Source organism: Lissotriton helveticus, chromosome 6, assembly GCF_964261635.1.
Source record: "Lissotriton helveticus chromosome 6, aLisHel1.1, whole genome shotgun sequence".
NCBI lineage: Eukaryota > Metazoa > Chordata > Amphibia > Caudata > Salamandridae > Lissotriton > Lissotriton helveticus.
The window spans coordinates 490864090-490883440 of NC_136067.1; the positions used below are offsets into that span (position 1 = coordinate 490864090).

The 19351-nt window shown below is 47.7% G+C and overlaps 1 protein-coding gene across 1 annotated transcript in view; it reads right to left on the minus strand.

Annotated features, from left to right (window-relative positions):
- The window catches only part of GCM1 (glial cells missing transcription factor 1), a 363306-nt gene that overhangs the window by 81594 nt on the left and 262361 nt on the right, over nt 1-19351 (minus strand). The window lies entirely within an intron of this gene.

Below are 19351 nucleotides of genomic sequence, written 5' to 3' on the forward strand. Positions count from 1 at the left end.
TGCAGTCATAATGCATTCTGTGAATACCATAAGTAGTGAGTTTAGGATTTTGTCTCCGATTAGTTCTGTGAATCGGCCCCATAAATATTTGGATGTACGATCATGCTGAAAATACCAGTGCTTTTAATACAAAATGAAACCTACTTGAAAGCAGATGGCAGTTGAATCCTGAATAATACATCATTTATTCACAGATTATTATATATGTATAAAGCACCAGCATAGCCTTGTGGCCTGCAAGGAACCTCAACTGCTACGACTTGCCAGGAAGCTGAACTAACATCAGCAGCGAGGGCGGCAACGGATGGTCAACTATAAGCGGATGAAGGCAGTGTGGCTCTTTCACCCAAGATCGAACCCATTGAAGATGAAAGGTCATTATATAATAATGGACTCTCTGTTTTATATCAACAGGCTCCAGTATAGATCATCAATATTTGAGGATGGTATCTGTTTTAACACCAGATTAATCCCTGCAATGCCTTCACTGCAGAAGCACGCACACCACTGTATTGGTGCTACAGGTGTGCAAAATTTGTCTAATTTGCTTTCACGTACAAATGCAAAATTTTGGGAAAATTATGTGAAACCTATGCGTAATGCAAACCCGCCCATTAGTGCTATATTCTTCCTCGCACTAATTTGTTATGTGAGCACACATCTCTCGCTAAACAAATTGTGAAAAACCACAATTGCTGTGCGCAACAGCATCGTGCACTCTGGTTGTTAGCATAGTTACATCACGCCCACGCTATATTCTTACCACAAACACACAACATGGTGTAATGGTGTAATGTTGTTAATTTCACAGAACAAGTGTAAACCAAAATTCCCCAATTTATGCAAATTATGCTGGTCTAATGTAAGTTTTGCTCAGGCTTAATTTGCACATGCCATCTTATTGCCTGACTTCTCAGATCATGAACAATCATGGCATATGAATTTTTACCATAATCTTTATGAAAATTCTTGGTCTTTTCTTCTTGCCCTGCAAGAATGAAAAATCTCAGCCTGTATGGGATATATCCATCCCCAGACTGTTTATAAGGGGTAAGACAAATCAGTGGAGAGGTGGATATTATTCATAAAGACTTCCTTCAATAAAATATTCTGAAAAATGAAGATCACCACTCCTTTCAATGACTTCTGTAGAAACCAAACCTCTCTTCTTTAGATGACCAAATAAAACTTTACCTACTATCTTGCATTGCATATCATTGCATTTGTTGAACAAGTGATGGAACAATCATAGTTGTGCCTACTTCTTCCTCCAACACCATTTAAAAAATACTGAGGGTACTCCATTGCCACAACAGAACCTCAGCTTGCCACCTTGTTTTTGAACAATGAGCTAATTCAGCTATGCTTATTACCTACGCACATTAAACGAATGTCTTTATATCTTTTAATGTCTAAGAAGGGTGCCTTAAGTCTGAGATCCCACCACTATTAATTGGTCAGACCACTCCTCAATATTCTTCTGCAAAATGTTGATATTTGCCCAACCAAATATACTGCAAAACTGGATCAGTGATACCAAACACTGAAGTCCCCTTGCTAGCTTCTAGTGCCTCTTTAGACAGGAACAATTTTCCTGTAGACCAGTAGAACAAAACCAACAGCAGCAAACCAATGCAAATGTCATAAATTAAGGATTGTGTTTCCATAGGAAACTTTTTTTGTATTGCTTATAAGTTTGGCACAGTATGGCAAATCTTCACAAAACATTCCCAAAAAAGTGCACATTTTTGCCTGCTTTGTGCATGGAAAGATTTCCAGATGACCTGTCAAGTAGGGGTAAATAAAAAGGGGGGTCTCAAAACGAAATTTCCCCTTTTATTTTTTCATAGTAACTTTTCACACAACCCAAATTGCTGAAAGGATTTACACCAAATTTGGCAAAAAGCTAGATTTTGGTCCAGAAAGAGTGCTCTTTAAGATTGGGTGTAAATCTGTTCGATATTTTTTGAGTGATTAAGGCTCAAAAACTTTGTATAATTCATGCTGCAGAGGATCAGTGATGGATTTGCGGATCTCTGCGCTCAACCGCTCAACCGTGCATTGTGACTGGGTGGCCGTAACCAAAAGTAAAAGTTGCGGCGGCCATCTTAGCCGGTCACCAGTAGGTAGTTATAGTTAGGATCTCGATTTCTATTAAAAAGCTGTTTTTGGGGGGGCGTGGCTACCGGCCGAGCAAGATGGCCGCTTAGTCTCTGAGCTCCGAGGACGACGCATCCCTTTTCATCTATCCGCTCATTGATCCATGCCTTTCAGTTCTCCGAAGGCTGCAGCTGACCTCGGAACCCAAGCGGCATCGACCGGAGGAACTCCGGTGACAATCCGACGCTGCATTCTGTGTTAATTACCGCCTGAGGGAGTGCGCCCTGCTCGGATCAGACGGACCGGGGACTGTAGTGGCCGGTCCTGCCCGGGGATGATGCAAGCACATTGCGGAGCTGATCACCGCTAAAAACTGGGGGTGAGACGACGCCTGCTTCGCCTATTCCCTGCACCGTCGGCAAGATTGTTCATGCTCTGCCCCGAGTGAGCCCCGCTGTGAGTGCCTTTGTCTGCGTATGGGGGCCGGTTCCCAGTAATGCGGCTGAATGCTTGGATCGGACTCCTGCTCTAACTACCGCCGCCGGCCACGGGAGAGGGTGACGCACACGGATTGCTGGAGCTGCTGCAGCGCGTCCACGGCCTTGCCTTACCACCACTACAGGTCTGGCGATTGCTGTTAGCGGCGCTACCATTGCACCCACACCGCCCTGCACTGCGAAATAACTCCTTCGAGTGGCACCCTGATCCCGGTATAGAACTCCTCACGCTTGGTGGGGCATAGCACAGTGTCCGCCTTGGAACGGCTGGAACATGAGGACCGGGGGGTGTATCTCGGAGGGGAGCTGGAGTAGTGGGGTGAAACACACTTCACGCCGCATATCACGGGCAAGAGTCGGCGTATGTGGGAATTGCTGTTGCCCTGCAGGTCTGAGGTGGGAAAAGCGAACCGACTCACTTCCGAGGAGATACACACTTGTGCGCTCCCCCTCTCCCTGTGCCCCTTGGTCACCGCAGAACCCGGCCTACCAGCAGTGAATCCCGAGGTGCAGAGGCACTTAAGCACATCTGTAGGACTACCGCCAGCTGCACACGTGAAATTGTGTCCGATTTAAAACATTGTGTGCTAAGCAAATTACGAGGCCATGTCGGGTAGGGGGCCAAAAAAATCATGCTGCACAGGCAAAACTGGACAAGTTTGCATATGAGAAGGGCTCACCTTCGGTGGCCCCTCTAGATAAAACACCAGAGGAAGAAGGAACAAAAAAGGTCACTCTGGAAGATATCATGAAGGCTCTAGCAAGTGTCCAGACCACGGTGGGAACAATCTTCACGGATGTCTCCTTGTTACGGGCTGACCTCCACAAGATGGCGGATCGAGTGAAAGAAGTGGAGATAGTTGCAAAATCTTTAGTTACGGACACTTTGGAACTGCAGACGTCAGTCGCCCAGCTCGAAAAGGCGAACAAGGTACTTGCAGAGAAGCTTGATGACCAGGAAGGGCGCACAAGACGAAACAACGTAAGAATTGTTGGTATTCCAGGGACTGAAGGTGCCCAGGCGATGGACTTATATGTGGAAGACTTGATAAAAACTAAGCTGCAACCTAAGGGTCTCTCACATTTCTTTTCAGTGGAGCGTGCCCACAGGGTGCCTGGCGGCAAACCTAAGCCAGGTGCACTCCCACGACCTGTACTCGCCAGACTGTTCAACTTTAGGGACAGGGACGCAATTTTACAAGCAGCAAGGGTCTCTCCCCCTATCCTTATTTTGAATTCCACTATAACCTTTTTCCCGGATTACACGGCAGCTGTATCTAAACGAAGGCGGAGCTTCTTTGAAGTTAAAAAATTATTCCGGGCACAGGAGCTGCCATACTCTATGCTCTTCTCTGCAAAACTCAGAGTAGTGGCAGACGGCCAGACTTGGTTCTTTGAAACGCCTGAGGCGGCGCATGACTGGCTGGAGGGATGGCGCCCTGTGAGCCGTACAGATCGTAGGCTTAGAACTCACCGTCAGCGGGATGGGGAAGACGCTCCAGGAAATCTGAGCCCCAGAAGCCAAGAGTCGAACCATTCGCTACTCCTAGAGGAGGAATGAGCACCGCCGTGGCAATAATGATCCTGACGCCTTGAGCGGCATTATGGACAACTGTTATTGAGCCGTCTTGAGGTTTTGGACTGAGGCAGGCCTGGGAGTCTCCAAAGGGCTGGTGCCTCGCTGAACTCTTTACCCCCGACAAGCAAGTATTGTAGTTATGGGAGGGGAGAAGCACTCTGCTGAGTTGGGGTGGCGGGCAGTTGAAGGTTCGCCGAGCAGGGAGGCAGGGAGGGTGGGTGGGACCAGGGGTGGGGGAGTAACTGGGTTGTTTCATTTCGTTGACTTGATTGTTTGTAAGATTGTCAGGGCACCGCACTGTTTTAGTAAAGGATCATTGAAGGGCAAGTGTATCTTTGGTTATTTGACAACGTTCTTCATCATAGATGGCTACACACACAGCACGTGAACTCGAGACTCGACAGGCACAACTACCCCATCAGTCAGCCCTAACTGTTTTGACATGGAACGTCCGGGGATTGGGAGATAAAGTGAAGCAGGGCCTGGTACTGCAATATTTAAAACGATGCGGTCCTGCGGTAGTTTTATTGCAGGAAACACACTTAGTTGGCTCTGCTACCAAAGCAATGGATAGGTGGGGTTATACCATGTTGGCGCATGAGGAACTCTCCTCGGGCTCTATGGGTACGGGGATCCTTGTCAGGAAAAATTTCCCACTTGTGATCCAACAGAAACGAGTTGATGATCAAGGCCGTTTTGCGGCAATTACATGTCAATGTAAGGTCAATTGTTTAATTTTGTTTCTGCTTACATCCCACCTGCTCTACACGCGAAGGCACATTCTGCACTCACGGCATTCCTACTGACACTGACTGTTGCGACGTTGGTGATAGGCGGTGACTTTAACGATATCCTTGATGACACGATAGATAGACATCCTGTTAGACCAGTGGTACGGGGGGGGCGGGGTCTGCATGGACTTATAGATGCCCTGGGGCTCACAGACTGCTGGAGGTATAAGCACCCTGACGAAAGACAATACACCTTTTATTCTGGAGTCCATAGTTGTCTCACGCGGATTGACTACATTCTGATATCGGCAGATGGCCTATAGGGAATAGAAGAGGTAGATATTCGTCCTAGGAGTATTTCTGATCACTCCCCACTGCTGCTAAAGTATACACGCCACCAAACCTATAGTTGGCGCATGTTTCCTGTTCATGCTGGTTATTTACAGGTTGCACCTCTTATGACAGACCTTACAGGGACCACCAAGCACTTTTTCCAAGAAAATACTGGCTCGGTGGACTCTCCCAGCACTCTCTGGGAGGCCTATACAGTAGTCCGACGTGGGCAGGCGATGACCTTAATTACAGGCCACAAGCGGGCGCAGCGAGCGGAGCTAGATGGCCTTGAGGCAGACCTCGCGCCGCAATAACAGAGCAAGAGACTCACCCTTCACCAGGGACCGCCTGAGAGGTTCACCTTAAACAAACTGCATATGTAGCATATCAGAGGGAAATGGCGAAAGTCACACTCCAAGCGACCCGACATAGAGTCTATGAGATGGGGGACAAAGCGGGGAAGATGTTAGCTTGGCTAGACAAAAAGGAAAAAGCGTGCAGAGTCATTGCACAGCTGTCCTCCTCCACGGGCTCTAAGACCTCAGATCCTAACGCTATAGTTGGCCTCCTAGCCGATCATTTTGAAAAGATATATGCTCCCCAAGCATCCTACACAGTGGAGGAAGCATACAAATATATAAAGGATCTCACGATCCCTCACCTCTCCCCAGAAGCGGCACTCCTACTAGAGGCAGACATCACCCCTGAGGAAATTCAAGCGGCGACTTACTCGCTCGTGTCTGGTAAGGCACTGGGACCCAATGGACTTCCGGTGGAACTGTATAGGAAAACAGTACCAACAACGGCTCCCTTCTTACTGAATATGTTCTGTGATAGTCTTGAAGCTGGGGAGTTGCCTAGAGATCAGCGCCTTGCCACGATTGTTGCAATTTATAAACCAGGCAGGCCTGTGGCAGACTGCACCTCCTATCGCCCAATTTCCTTAATAAACGCAGAACCCAAGATCGTGGCCAAACTGCTGGCGATGCGTTTGACCCCCACCTCGCCACCTTGGTACATCCAGATCAGTCTGGCTTTATGCCGCATCGTAGTACAGCGCTCAACCTTCGACGCTTACACGCGGTCATGACACGCAGGGCCTACATACGGGAACCTGCGGTCCTCCTCTCCCTGGACGCTACTATGGCGTTCGATACAGTAGAATGGCCATATTTGCTTGCAGTGCTCCAACACATGGGCTTTGGCTCTAAATTTTGCGCCTGGGTCCGTCTGCTCTATACCAAACCCCTGGCTCACGTGGCTGCCAACGGGCACATCTCAAGAGATTTTTTGCTCGGCCGTGGAACGAGACAGGGATGTCCGTTGTCCCCCTTACTATTTGCACTGATTTTGGAGCCGTTAGCGATCTGGATTAGATGGGAGCCCTCTATTAAAGGACTCCGCTGGACCAACGTGTGGGAGGATCGAATATCCTTGTACGCAGATGATATACTCCTTTATCTCATGTCCCCCAAAAAATCCATTTTGGAATTGGTAAATATATGTGAGAAGTTCGGAAGAGTGTCTGGTTACAGGATTAATTGGTCCAAATCTATCCTTTTTGTTCTGGCTGGCTCCCCGCCTGCGCTTCCCGTGAGCTTCCCCTTATGACCTACTACAAAGGCGTTCAAATACTTGGGTATATATGTCACGTCGGATCCAGATGAATTCTATACTTTAAATCTCAGGCCGCCACTGACCCGCTTCAAACGTGACGTGAAGGTATGGAGGGCTCTCTCCCTGACGCTTCTGGGTAAGGCGGCCCTATATAAAATTATGGCACTCCCGCGCTTCCTGTATGTCCTTGAAAACATGCCGTTTTTGGTCCAGGCATCATACTTTAAAGCTATAGCTGCGACTGTTTCCAGCCTATTGTGGGATGGAAAACCAGCACGCATCGCGCAAGACAAGTTGATAAGAGACTGGTATGACGGGGGCATAGCACTTCCAAATATGAAACTGTACTACTGGGCAGCCCACCTAAAGCAAATAAATTACTGGCTTCATGCCCCTCAGACTGAACCGGCATACCTTGCGGACAGACAAAGCTTGGAGTCTAGAGGAGTGATGGGCAATCTATACAGTCGACGCCCGCCATCGGACCTAATGGGCCCTACACAACATTTAGTACATCTTTGGTACAAAGCACACAGACGTCTTCAATGTTCTGGTACCCTCACGCAAATGACACCATTGTGGGACTCGTGTAGGTTAGGTTTTCTTCGTAACAGTAAAGGGTTCCAGACATGGGACAACATAGGCATTTCAGTGGTGGGTGATCTTTGGAAGAAGGGTAAGGTGGTTGACTTCTCCTTCTTACAAACACAATATGACATGGCACGGACGGAACAGTTCAGATACTTCCAAATTCGGCATGCGCTGCAAACAGCCATACCGACGTGTACTGCATTGCAGGAATCCACCCCTCTCGAAGATAGGCTTCTGACGGAACATATGACAAGTAAAGCAACATCTTTCACATACCGAAAATTGGTTAATAACCTTCCCAACATGACGTCCAAACTAAAGATGAACTGGTCTCGAGACGTTGGCACATTGGATGATTCCAAGTGGCAGGAGGCCCTTTCCTCCCCTCGGGAAACGGCAATACCCTCCAAGCTAAAACTAGTTGAACTTAAAATACTACACCGTACGTACTCCACCAGAACGATGTTGTACAAGATAGGGAAGGCGTCTCATATGTATTGTCTGCGAGGGTGCGGGGCGGAAGGGACATTCTATCATACTATATGGGACTGTGGCCGCGTGGCGATGTACTGGACAGCAGTAATGCGTACAATTTCACAGGCCATACATGTTTCCCTGCTACCTGAGCCCTGGCGCTGTTTATTGGATGTATGGGTGGCTAATGAGTTAACTCATCGCCAGCAGGATTGGGTAATGTTGGGTATGATGGTGGCGAAACGCAATATCGCAATGCTGGGAGGCTCAGATGTGCTGCCTACGCTCCGTAAATGGTGCAGGGACATGGACGATGCAATGGTGGCGGAGAAAGCAGTTTTTGTCCACCGTGGATGCCCTGGGAAGTGGGAGAAAATATGGGGTGCCTGGAATAAGTTCAGAGGTTATATATGTGAGCCACCACGTTTAGACGAAGATGAGGTCACCTCAAACTGAGGGCAGTAACTGTTCTCATATGTGACAATGTGGTGTTGTGCCCAAACAAACAACGTTTATTTCGCTACGTAACTAGAGTAATAGTTAAGATTAAATTGTACCTGCAATGTATATGATTCAAATTGCTGCAAATGTATGTATCCTTGCCTTGCCTGTTCATTTAATAATCTCTAGCGCGGCTGGAGTGTGTCCTGAGGCGGAAGCCGGGACTGTGTTTTATTTGTTTTACTTGTTCCAAAATTGCTGCTAATACTGTCAGACGGACTGTGTGCATTTTAAACTGTCAGATATCTTTTAATTGAATTTTGTAAATTGTGCATTTCGCAGGGCGCGAACCCGCGTTCCCGCCTCACCAGACCCGCCATATTGAGTGAGGGGGACGAGCTGGGCGAGCACTCTAGTGCTCTGCCCCGCCCGCCCCTGCCTGCATAAAAACTTGAGAAGCCCGGCACTCGCGTTGATCTCTAGCGCGGCTGGAGTGTGTCCTGAGGCGGAAGCCGGGACTGTGTTTTATTTGTTTTACTTGTTCCAAAATTGCTGCTAATACTGTCAGACGGACTGTGTGCATTTTAAACTGTCAGATATCTTTTAATTGAATTTTGTAAATTGTGCATTTCGCAGGGCGCGAACCCGCGTTCCCGCCTCACCAGACCCGCCATATTGAGTGAGGGGGACGAGCTGGGCGAGCACTCTAGTGCTCTGCCCCGCCCGCCCCTGCCTGCATTAAATGTCACCCAGACCTAGGGAGCGCAGCGGACGGGCGCAGCGGGAGCGCCGGGCGCGCGCCGAAGCCGCGCCTAAGCCAAGCCCGTCTGCGCCCGTCCGCGACCGGACACGGCCAAGGGCCACCCCCCCTGTCCCGACCACCTCTATAAAGTGGAGTCGCAATGAGCTTGTTAAACTTTCCACCATTGTTTGCAATCCTGGCCTCCATACCATACACGCAGGGGTGGAAACTGACTGTAGACATTGCCAATTTCAATTTACTACATCAATAGCCGATACCCCTAGCTGTTCTACCCTGTCCTGCGGCTTACTCAATGTAAGATCACTCCGACGCCATAAATTTGACATCCACGACCTATTAGTCGACAGACAACCGGACCTGATATTCCTTACAGAAACGTGGCTGGATGGTCAATCCGACCCCGACATCATCCAGGCATTACCGCAAGAATACCTGATGACAAGGCTGGACAGACCTGACGGCAGAGGCGGTGGCATAGCTATTGCATTTAAACAACAACTCGCCTGCCAACTGGAACAATTACACATGGCAGATTGCGAGGCCGGCGTCTTCACCATAAAAGTCAATGGGGGGACTACGGTAAAGGGCTATTTAATCTACCGCCCCCCAGGCCCCCCGGCAAGGTTTAAAAATAATTTAATAGAAAGTGTCACTGAGATGGCGTTGAGGAGAAATAAATTCCTATTACTAGGGGACCTAAACATGCACCTAGAGGACCAGACGGACAAAGGAGCTATGGAGTTTTGTCAAGAACTCCAGGCCCTACAACTAGAGCTAAAGGGTCAGCTCCCTACTCATCAGCACAACCATCTGCTCGATCCAGTGTTTGCTAACTGGGAGGATGTCACTACGCGTCCCCCCGTGCCTCTCCCCTGGACCGATCATTTCCTGGTACCATTTGCAATCTCCCTCCCAAAACAGAAGGTGCTAGATCCCTCCCCCCTCAACTACCCCAGGCGTAATTGGGCCAGGTTCTCTTTACCTGACTTCAACGAAGCCCTTATAGCAGAGGGCCCCCCTGGGGGTGACGACGCGGATACGGCAAACAAACTGCTCAACGCTCGTATTACTGCGGCCCTTGACCTCACGGCCCCCTTGGGCCACTCAAAGGGGGATGGTCGCAAACAAAGAACGGCACCCTGGTTCAACAAGGAACTACGGAGTGCCAAGAAGAACTGTAAACGGGCAGAAAGGCAGTGGCGGTCAGCCTATGACAGCCTAGTAAGAGAAAAATATCTCACTAACAGACGACTATACCACAATCTAATCAAAAAAGCTAAAACGGACTACTATGCCACTAGAATTATGGATGCTGAAAATTCAGCCAAGGAATTATTCTGTGTCTACAAATCCCTGGCTGTCCCCCAGTCCTCGACAGAACTAGAGGACCGATCAGTCACAGCATGCAATCGCATTGCTGAGTATTTCAGCGACAAAGTTTCCAAAATCTATTCAGCATTCCCTATCCTACCGGTGGCAGGAGGGGAGATTAAAATCCATGACAGAGAGGATGAGGGACAAAATGAGTTGCTTAAATTCTCCACTCCACCAGGAGAAGACCTGATCAGAATTTGTAAATCAGTAAAGTCAGGTTCCCCACGGGACCCATCATCTCCCAAACGGCTGGGCGATAGCTTGACGACACTCGAACCATACATTAGGCATCTGCTGGATACTTCTTTTAACTCCAGCAGTTTGCCTATGGAATGGAAACAAGCTGTGGTGCTTCCCCTCCGCAAGAAGCCCAATATTAGCTTCGATAAGCTGGAGAATCTGCGTCCCATCTCCCTTCTACCCTACTTCTCCAAAGTGGCAGAGAAGGTGGCCAACTTGCAATTAATGCAATTTGTGGAGAACACGAGCCTCCTACACCCTACCCAGTTTGGATTCCGGCCCGACACTCAACGGAGTCGGCTCTCCTCATGGCAACCGAAACCATCAGGCAGGGTGTTGACGAGGGCCACACCATGGCCCTGATCCTATTAGACCTGAGCGCCGCGTTCGACACTGTAGCTCATTCCATCCTGCTACAGTGTCTGAACAATGGAGGGGTAGGAGGCGCAGCTCTAAAATGGATCCAGTCGTTTCTATCCGGACGTGGTCTCCAAGTCAGACTGGGTGACTGTTACTCAGAGCGAGTGGCCCTCGATCAGGGGGTCCCGCAGGGCTCGTCTCTGAGCCCGACACTTTTTAATCTTTATGTTGCGCCGGTTGCCACTATAGTGGAAAGTCACGGCCTGCGCATGGTATCGTACGCTGACGATACACAACTCGTCATCTCCCTATCGCGAGCGCCCGGTCTGTCGGCAGACATCTTCAGAGCATGCATGCAAGATCTTGCTGCCTGGATGTCTGCCAACTGTCTCAAGCTCAACGGAGGCAAGACTGAGGTGCTGGTGGTGGGGGGAGACCAAGCAGCCTGGACATCAGAGTGGTGGCCACCCTGCCTAGGACCCACACCAGTCCCATGCCAGGAGGCAAGGAATCTCGGTGTTTGGTTCGACTCTAAACTCACTTTCGGACCTCAGGTCAACCGTGTGATCGGCTCATGCTTTGGGACCCTCAAGACCCTTAGGAAGGTCTTGGAGTTCATTCCCATCAAAGCCCGCCAAACACTTGTGCACGCCTTAGTCACCTCCAAAATGGACTATGGCAACCTGCTCTACTTGGGGACCCTCGAGAAGAACTTAAATCGTCTGCAGGTCTTACAAAATGCCGCAGCCCGGCTGGTCCTCAGACGGCCTAGAAGATCAGCCTCAAAATCCGCGCTTCAAGCACTCCACTGGCTCCCGGTGAGAAACAGGGTGAAATTCAAAGCACTCTGCACGTGCCACCGGATCATTAACGGTAGGGCACCTCTCCCCTTGCAAGACCTTCTGACACAATATGAGCCTGTGCGTTCCCTCAGATCATCTGGCACGCGACGCCTGGCCATTCCTAAGGTGTCCAAAGCCAGGATGGGTGGCAGGTCCTTTAGGTACCTGGCAGCGTCCAGTTGGAATGAACTCCCTGTGGCGCTCCGCCTGGAACACTCAGAGGCCACCTTTAGAGCTAAACTGAAAACACTTCTCTACTCCCAATAGTGATTCTCCTCCCTCCCCTCCAGCCTGCACTAGGATCTCAGCGCGGGGACACGCCGTCGGCGTCACCATGCGCTCTATAAATCCCCCTATATAAAAACATTTTTTAAAAAAGCTGTTTTTGATTTGCCAATAACTTTAGTACTGTTTGACGACCCTTTTTCTCCATTTTAATTTCCATAGGAAATTTTAGACACGGCTACAGCTGAACTGCTGAACAAAATTACACCAAATTTGACAAAAAGGTAGCTCTTGGTCCAGAAAGCACTCTTTTTGTTAAATGGTGTAAAACTATTCAGTAGTTCCTGAGAAATTGAAAGATTTCTCAGATATACAACTGTGTCTGCGGTGGATGCTCACCTCCCGATCCCATGCCTGAGATGTGATTGGCTGCCAACACTTCAAACCAGAAAGTATTGGCAGCCACCTTGTGACTCGGTTGAACCGAGTCACAAGAAAAAAAAAAAATTTAAAAAGAAAAGGGGGCAGGGTAGAAACAACCCGATTCCCTAGGCCTTTCAAGGGGTCCGGGACCCCCAGGGCCCAAAAAAGCATTTTTTTTTTCAAATATATCGGCTGGAGTTGCAGTGAATATGGCTTACATTTTTTTTTAAAAACAAAGTGAAGTCTCCCGCAGTTTCTTTAATTTAGGCTCCCGGGGGCCAGGTCCCTGGGGGCAATAAAAAATAATGACAGGGGGCCCCATGTGGGCCACCCACAGCCCCAAGGACCGCCACCTCCCGGGGCTAAATTCAAATGCATGGTAGGGCTCCAGCCCCCCATGCAGCCCCAGGGACCACCACCTCCATGGGGCTATTTTAAAAATTAATGTGTGTGGGGGCTCCAGCTTATGTTGGAGGGGGGTCACGGGGCCCCCGTTGTTGAGCCCTACATGGCCCTAGGGACTGCCAATCTCCAGGGCTGGTTCCAGCAATGTCCCAGGGTGCCCACCCTGTTGTGTGGCATTCAGAGCTCCGAGTAAATTTTCCCAATTCATGTCCTTATATAGGTACAATTCACGTTGTCCTTATATAGGCATAGAAATCAATCCCTTATTTAGGCATAGACAATGCGACCCAAATACAGGCATGCTACTTCCACCCGTACCAAACGTCACAACAATTTCTTGGAAAATCGGCTTAAGCAGTTAGGGAACTTCCCCTTGCTTGAATATTGATTTGTCCAAGAACTCATGTACTTTGCAAAGAACAACTATTCCTTAGGGGTTCTTTCCTGACTTTCATATGCCCGACTTTACGTCAAACTATGGCATTCCTAAACACCTTCAAGGTATAAATATGCCTTCACTTGCTATGGCAAACTACGGTGGTTCGGAGCAGTTCGACTATCTACTTGTTCGACGCAGCTCGCTACAGCAAGTGCCGAAGGAAGCCGACTCTCCAGCTGATGTACTGATCAAGAGGCTGCCCTTCTCTCGCTGAGAATCCAGCTCCAGTGTTTCCACGCTGCCCTTGCGGGGTGTTGGGAAATCGAGTCCCGAGACTGGATACCAGACCTCATTCATTCCAACCAAGGTATGGAGCTGATTAGAACCTAGAGAAATCTTGGGTAGATTCTTGGCAAAAACAACTAAACCTATGCTACACAATACTTACTTCTTCCCGCGTGCTAGACTTAGGTTAGGTACATTGGGGTAGGTGTATTTAGAAGCACCAGTTGAGTATTTTTAGTCAATGTTATTTATGTATGTATTTTTATATGGCTTTAGAAACAATACAATGCTTTTACAGTATTATTTTACAATACTATTCTCGCTGTACGCATTATACTTTGCGGTCTGCTTAACGATTGTCGCAGTTCACTTCTCTTGTATGAGAAAGAAGACTGTTCAATAAACCTTTTTATTGAAAACGCCGGTCTCTCTATTTCTCTACAACTCTGTTGAAACGAAGCAAGCACGATTGACTGAGTGAAATACTTTTCTATTGTTTCCGTGACTCTGAGAGATACAAAGTTGTCATGTTTATGCGGTTGTCAGAAACTAATCCCTTCTTGTGAATTCGAGAAAGTTTCTAGTAACCTCTGAGCTAGCTGGCACTCACTATTAAGTTTAGTATATTCGATAGAGACCTAGTGGACCTCAGTCCTACGTCTAAACTATAGGATATATTATTCCAATGCGCAGAGCCTATTGGGAATATAGGAACTACACTACAACCCGGGACACTGCAGTTTGCTATGGCTTGGCGGGAGCACTGCTCTGGCCAAGACATAGCAACTCTGCTCTGGTTCATGGAAGTGAGAGCAGAAAAAATGCTTTCACTACCATGAAGCGAAGCTGAATTGCTTTCGGACAGAGGGAGCAGCACGTTTGCAGCTCCCTCTGTCCAAAATCAATGCTGGCTGGTGGGGAGCCGAAAGGGACCTTGGAGGCCTTGAGGCTCCCCTTGAAGCTCCCCCCATGGTGCCCAACAAGCTGGCCATGCCCTGGGGGATGGGGTCCCAGGGCAATAATGGCCTTGAGAGGGGGCTGTGCTGATCCCCTCCCCATTAAAAAAACAATAGTTGCAGGCCTGCCCTGGGGGATGGGGTCCCCGAGGCCGAAATAGGCCTGGGGAGGGGGGCCATGTGACACCCCTATTTATCCAAAAAAAACAAATGGGCATGCCACGGGAATGGGGTCCTCGGGCTGGAAATGGTCTGGGAGGGGGGCACCTCAGCCCCCCTTCTTTTGTACTTTAAAAACAATTAAAATAAAGGCCGGGCCCAGAGAAATGGGGTCCCCAGGGCCAAAATATTCCAGGGGGACCACACAGCCCCTTTCCGTTTTTTAAATATTTGTTTTTTAAAGAGGAACAGGTCCCGGGGTATGGAGTCCCCAGAGGACAAATTGGTCCAGGGAAGGGAGCCACATGACTCCTTCCTACATTTTTTTTTTTTAAAGCTGCAACTCGCTGGAGGCTCCGTCCCCTTTCTCCACTACTCTGCACATGCTCTTCCTGGCATGCTCGTGGTTGGGGGATGAAGTCCCATTGGCTACTGAGGGTCCTTAGGGGCCAAGAAGACCTCCTGTTACCTCCAGTAAGCCGCACAGAGCCGGATTGCTGAGAGGTGGTTGAAGGCCATGCCCCTTTCTCCACCAATCTGCAAACGCACCCCGCGGCACACTGCTGTTGGGGGGATGTTGTCTCCTTGCCTCCTGAGGCCTCAGGACTGAAGTGGCCTTCGTCCCCCAAGGAGCAGTGCACCTGGAGGCATGTATGCAGAGTAGTGGAGAAAAGGGGCATGGCTTCCTCTCACCAATCCAGCTGTGTGGGACTTATTGGTGGTAACAGGAGGGCTCGTTGGCCCCCAAGGACTCTCAAGAGCCAAGGGGACTTCATTCCTCAAATAGAAGTGCGCCAGGATGTGCGTTTGCAGAGTGGTGGAAACAAGGGTGTGTCGCCTGCTATCTGATCTCAACAAACCTGCTGTATGGGACTTATTAGAGGTAATAGGAGGGTTAGGTGGCTCCCAAGGACCCTCAACAGCCAAGGGGACTTTATCCCCCTACTAGTAGTGCACCAGAAGGCGCTTTTGCAGAGTGGTGGAGAAAGAGGGCGTGGCCTGCTATCAGATCTCAGCTATCCAATTGTATTGGACTTACTGGAAGCAATAGGAGGGGTAGTTGGCCCCCAAGGACGTCATTGGGGCCAACTACCACTCCTGTTACCTTCAGTAAGTTCAACACAGCAGGATTCCTGAGAAGTTGTCAGAGGCATGCCCTCTTTCGCCATCACTCTGTAAACGTGCCTCCTGGCACACTACCAGTTGGGGGATAAAGTCCCCTTGGCTCCAGATGGACCTTGGGGGGCCAAGAAACCTTCATGGTACCTCCTGTGAGTACTACACAGCGGAATTCCTTTGAGCTGGTTGGAGGTCCCACCCACTTTCCCAACTACTCTGCAAACTTGACTACTCGTTTAAAAACAATAGAAATTCACTGAAAAAAACAAAGGTTACAGGGACATTATAGTTAGGAATTAGCATTTAAAAAACCTTAGAAATTCCCTGAAAAAAACAAAGGTTACAGGGACGTTATAGTTAGGGACAGATTTTACTCATACAAAACCAGAAAAATGCAGCTGTTATAGTTAGATGAGATAACTATAACTAGTGGCCTCACAATTCACTGCTTTTGCCTCACATATTACATCACTCATGACATGGTCAGTGACATCAGTGATGACATCACTGATGACATCTCAAATAACATCACTGATGACATCAGTGGTGACATCATCCACAGCATCTCTGATACACCCACTCACACCACTATAGAATCTTTTGAACACCCACTGCTACTTCCACACAACCATTCACAAACCCTTTCACAGAGCTGTACCAGTATTTACACACCCACTCACTGACTCATAGATCTACATACACATCTACTCACTCACCCATACTGCCACTCATACACCCACTCTCTAACTAACACAGCCATTGACATGTCCACTCATTCACCCAAACAGGCACTCACACACTGCGTGAGTCATCCGTAGACCTACTCACACAGTAACTTATTCACCCAAACGGTTACACACACACCCACTCACTTACTCATACACACAGTAACACATACTCAGTCACCTATACAGTCAGTGACAGAAGCACATACACATCCATATAGCCACTCTTGCATTCACTCACTCATACATATAGTCACTCATATACCCCATCACTCACCTATACTGCCTTTCACATACCCAGTTACTCACCCATGCAATCAATCACTGACACAGCCATACAGACACTCACTCACCCATACAGCTTCTTAGACATGCACACAATAACCCATACAGCCACTGACTCACCGACTCACTCATCCATACAGGCAATCACACACCTCCTCGCCCACACACACAGACACCCAGACAACCTTAGAGGTAGTCAGACCACCAATCAATCACCCATATAGCCATTCAAGTTCCCACTAACACACTCATACACCCACTTAGACATCAGCTGAAAGACAGATTCACTGATTTACCCAACCAGTCACTTACTTATACATTCACTGAGACACCCAGTCACTCACTTATACAGTCAGTCATGCACCCACTGAGTCATCCATCCAGACACTCATACACCCCCTGATTCTCCAATACACCTTAGTATATATATTTAACACTCATAAACTTTTCAAAAACAGTCACTGGATGATTTTATCACTGATGTCATTTGAGATGTTGTCTATGATGTCATGAGTGATGTCACTGACCATGCGATGAATGATGCATTATGTGAGGTCATAAGCAGTGCATTGCGGGGGCATGAGTTATAGTTAACTCAGCTAACTATAACATTCTTGTAACATTTGGGTTTTTCAGTGAATATACTCTAATGATGTTTTAAATTAATCTTGGTCTTAAAACTGTACTTTACACTTTATAGATTACACTGATTAATTATAAATAGAAGAAAACATTAATGAAGTTTAAAAAGAATGTTGAACTTAACTTGTACTTTACATATTATAGATCATAACTTGGTGAACCTTTTTAATCATTATATGAACTGATGAGATATGATTTATAGTGGGCCTCCTATGTAGACCATGTATTTACATTTAATCATGATATCCGAAATGCATTGAATAAATATGGGAACATAGACTTAAAGAGTGATGGAATAAGAATTATCCAGCAACAAAAGGGCCCCTTTTTAAAAAAAATCATATGAAATGTTGGCTCTGTGTTTTAAATGTATAATTTGAAGAAAAAAAAATTATGCTGCACCTGCACTTTCCTTTTGGCACCAAAATGTACTTTACAAATGATGTCAAAATGGAGGATGAATTGATCATGTTTGTTGAAGTGGGCTAGCAGTCTAGTTGCTCAAAAATAGTAAACACAAACAAGGGGTTAAGCACTTTACAAATACTGTCTAGACGCGTGGGACTATGTGGTCTAGTAGAAGGCTAGTGGTAGCCGAAACACGTAGACCGTCCTATTTTGCTCGTTTTGCACTATGGTGTGGAAAAAAATCACGTTTTAAAACAATACCTTTGCTGTGGTGCCGTGACTTTCGCCATGCAAGAAACTCTACACGGGATGCGAAGGAATTCCAGATATATATATATATATATATATATATATATATATATATATATATATATTGTTTCCAAAGCTGCCCTGTATTGAAGACGCACTCCCCAGCAGTAAAGTTCAAACTTTTAATTTGCAAATGAAGGCAGACTTTCACCTCGATTTTTTAGTCCTGTTACCAACGCGTTTCAAAGCTTCATGCTTCTTCTTCAAAGGTAATTCGTCGAGATGCAGCCAGTCATGGTGAACGCAGTCCCCTGTGTGCTCAATAATTTTATAGGCCTCCGGTGTGCCTTCCATAGTGGTTTGTTACTCCGTTGCACACTGGGACATGTAGTTAATTTCCCCAACAATTTTTCACCCTTCAGTGGGTTTCTGTATTTACCACGATAATAAAGGACACAATGATGAACCCTCCAGTGGGTCTCGAAGTGAAACACTGCCTTCATGGATCGTGGCGCTGCTCAACCATCCTGGAAGGGATAATTCAATCTCCCGAGGACTCACATATTCCTTGAGCGGTGCGATCTTCAACGGCCGGAACCGCCGTGATTAATTGTTTCCAAAGCTGCCCTGTATTGAAGACGCACTCCCCAGCAGTGAAGTTCAAACTTTTAATTTGCAAATGAAGGCAGACTTTCACCTCGATTTTTTAGTCCTGTTACCAACGTGTTTCAAAGCTTCATGCTTCTTCTTCAAAGGTAATTCGTCGAGATGCAGCCAGTCATGGCGAACGCAGTCCCCTGTGTGCTCATTAATTTCATAGGCCTCCGGTGTGCCTTCCATAGTGGTTTGTTACTCCGTTGCACACTGGGACATGTAGTTAATTTCCCCAACAATTTTTCACCCTTCAGTGGGTTTCTGCATTTACCACGATAATAAAGGACACAATGATGAACCCTCCAGTGGGTCTCGAAGTGAAACACTGCCTTCATGGATCGTGGCGCTGCTGAACCATCCTGGAAGGGATAATTCAATCTCCCGAGGACTCACATATTCCTTGAGCGGTGCGATCTTCCACGGCCAAAACCGCCGTGATTAATTGTTTCCAAAGCTGCCCTGTATTGAAGACGCACCCCCCAGCAGTAAAGTTCA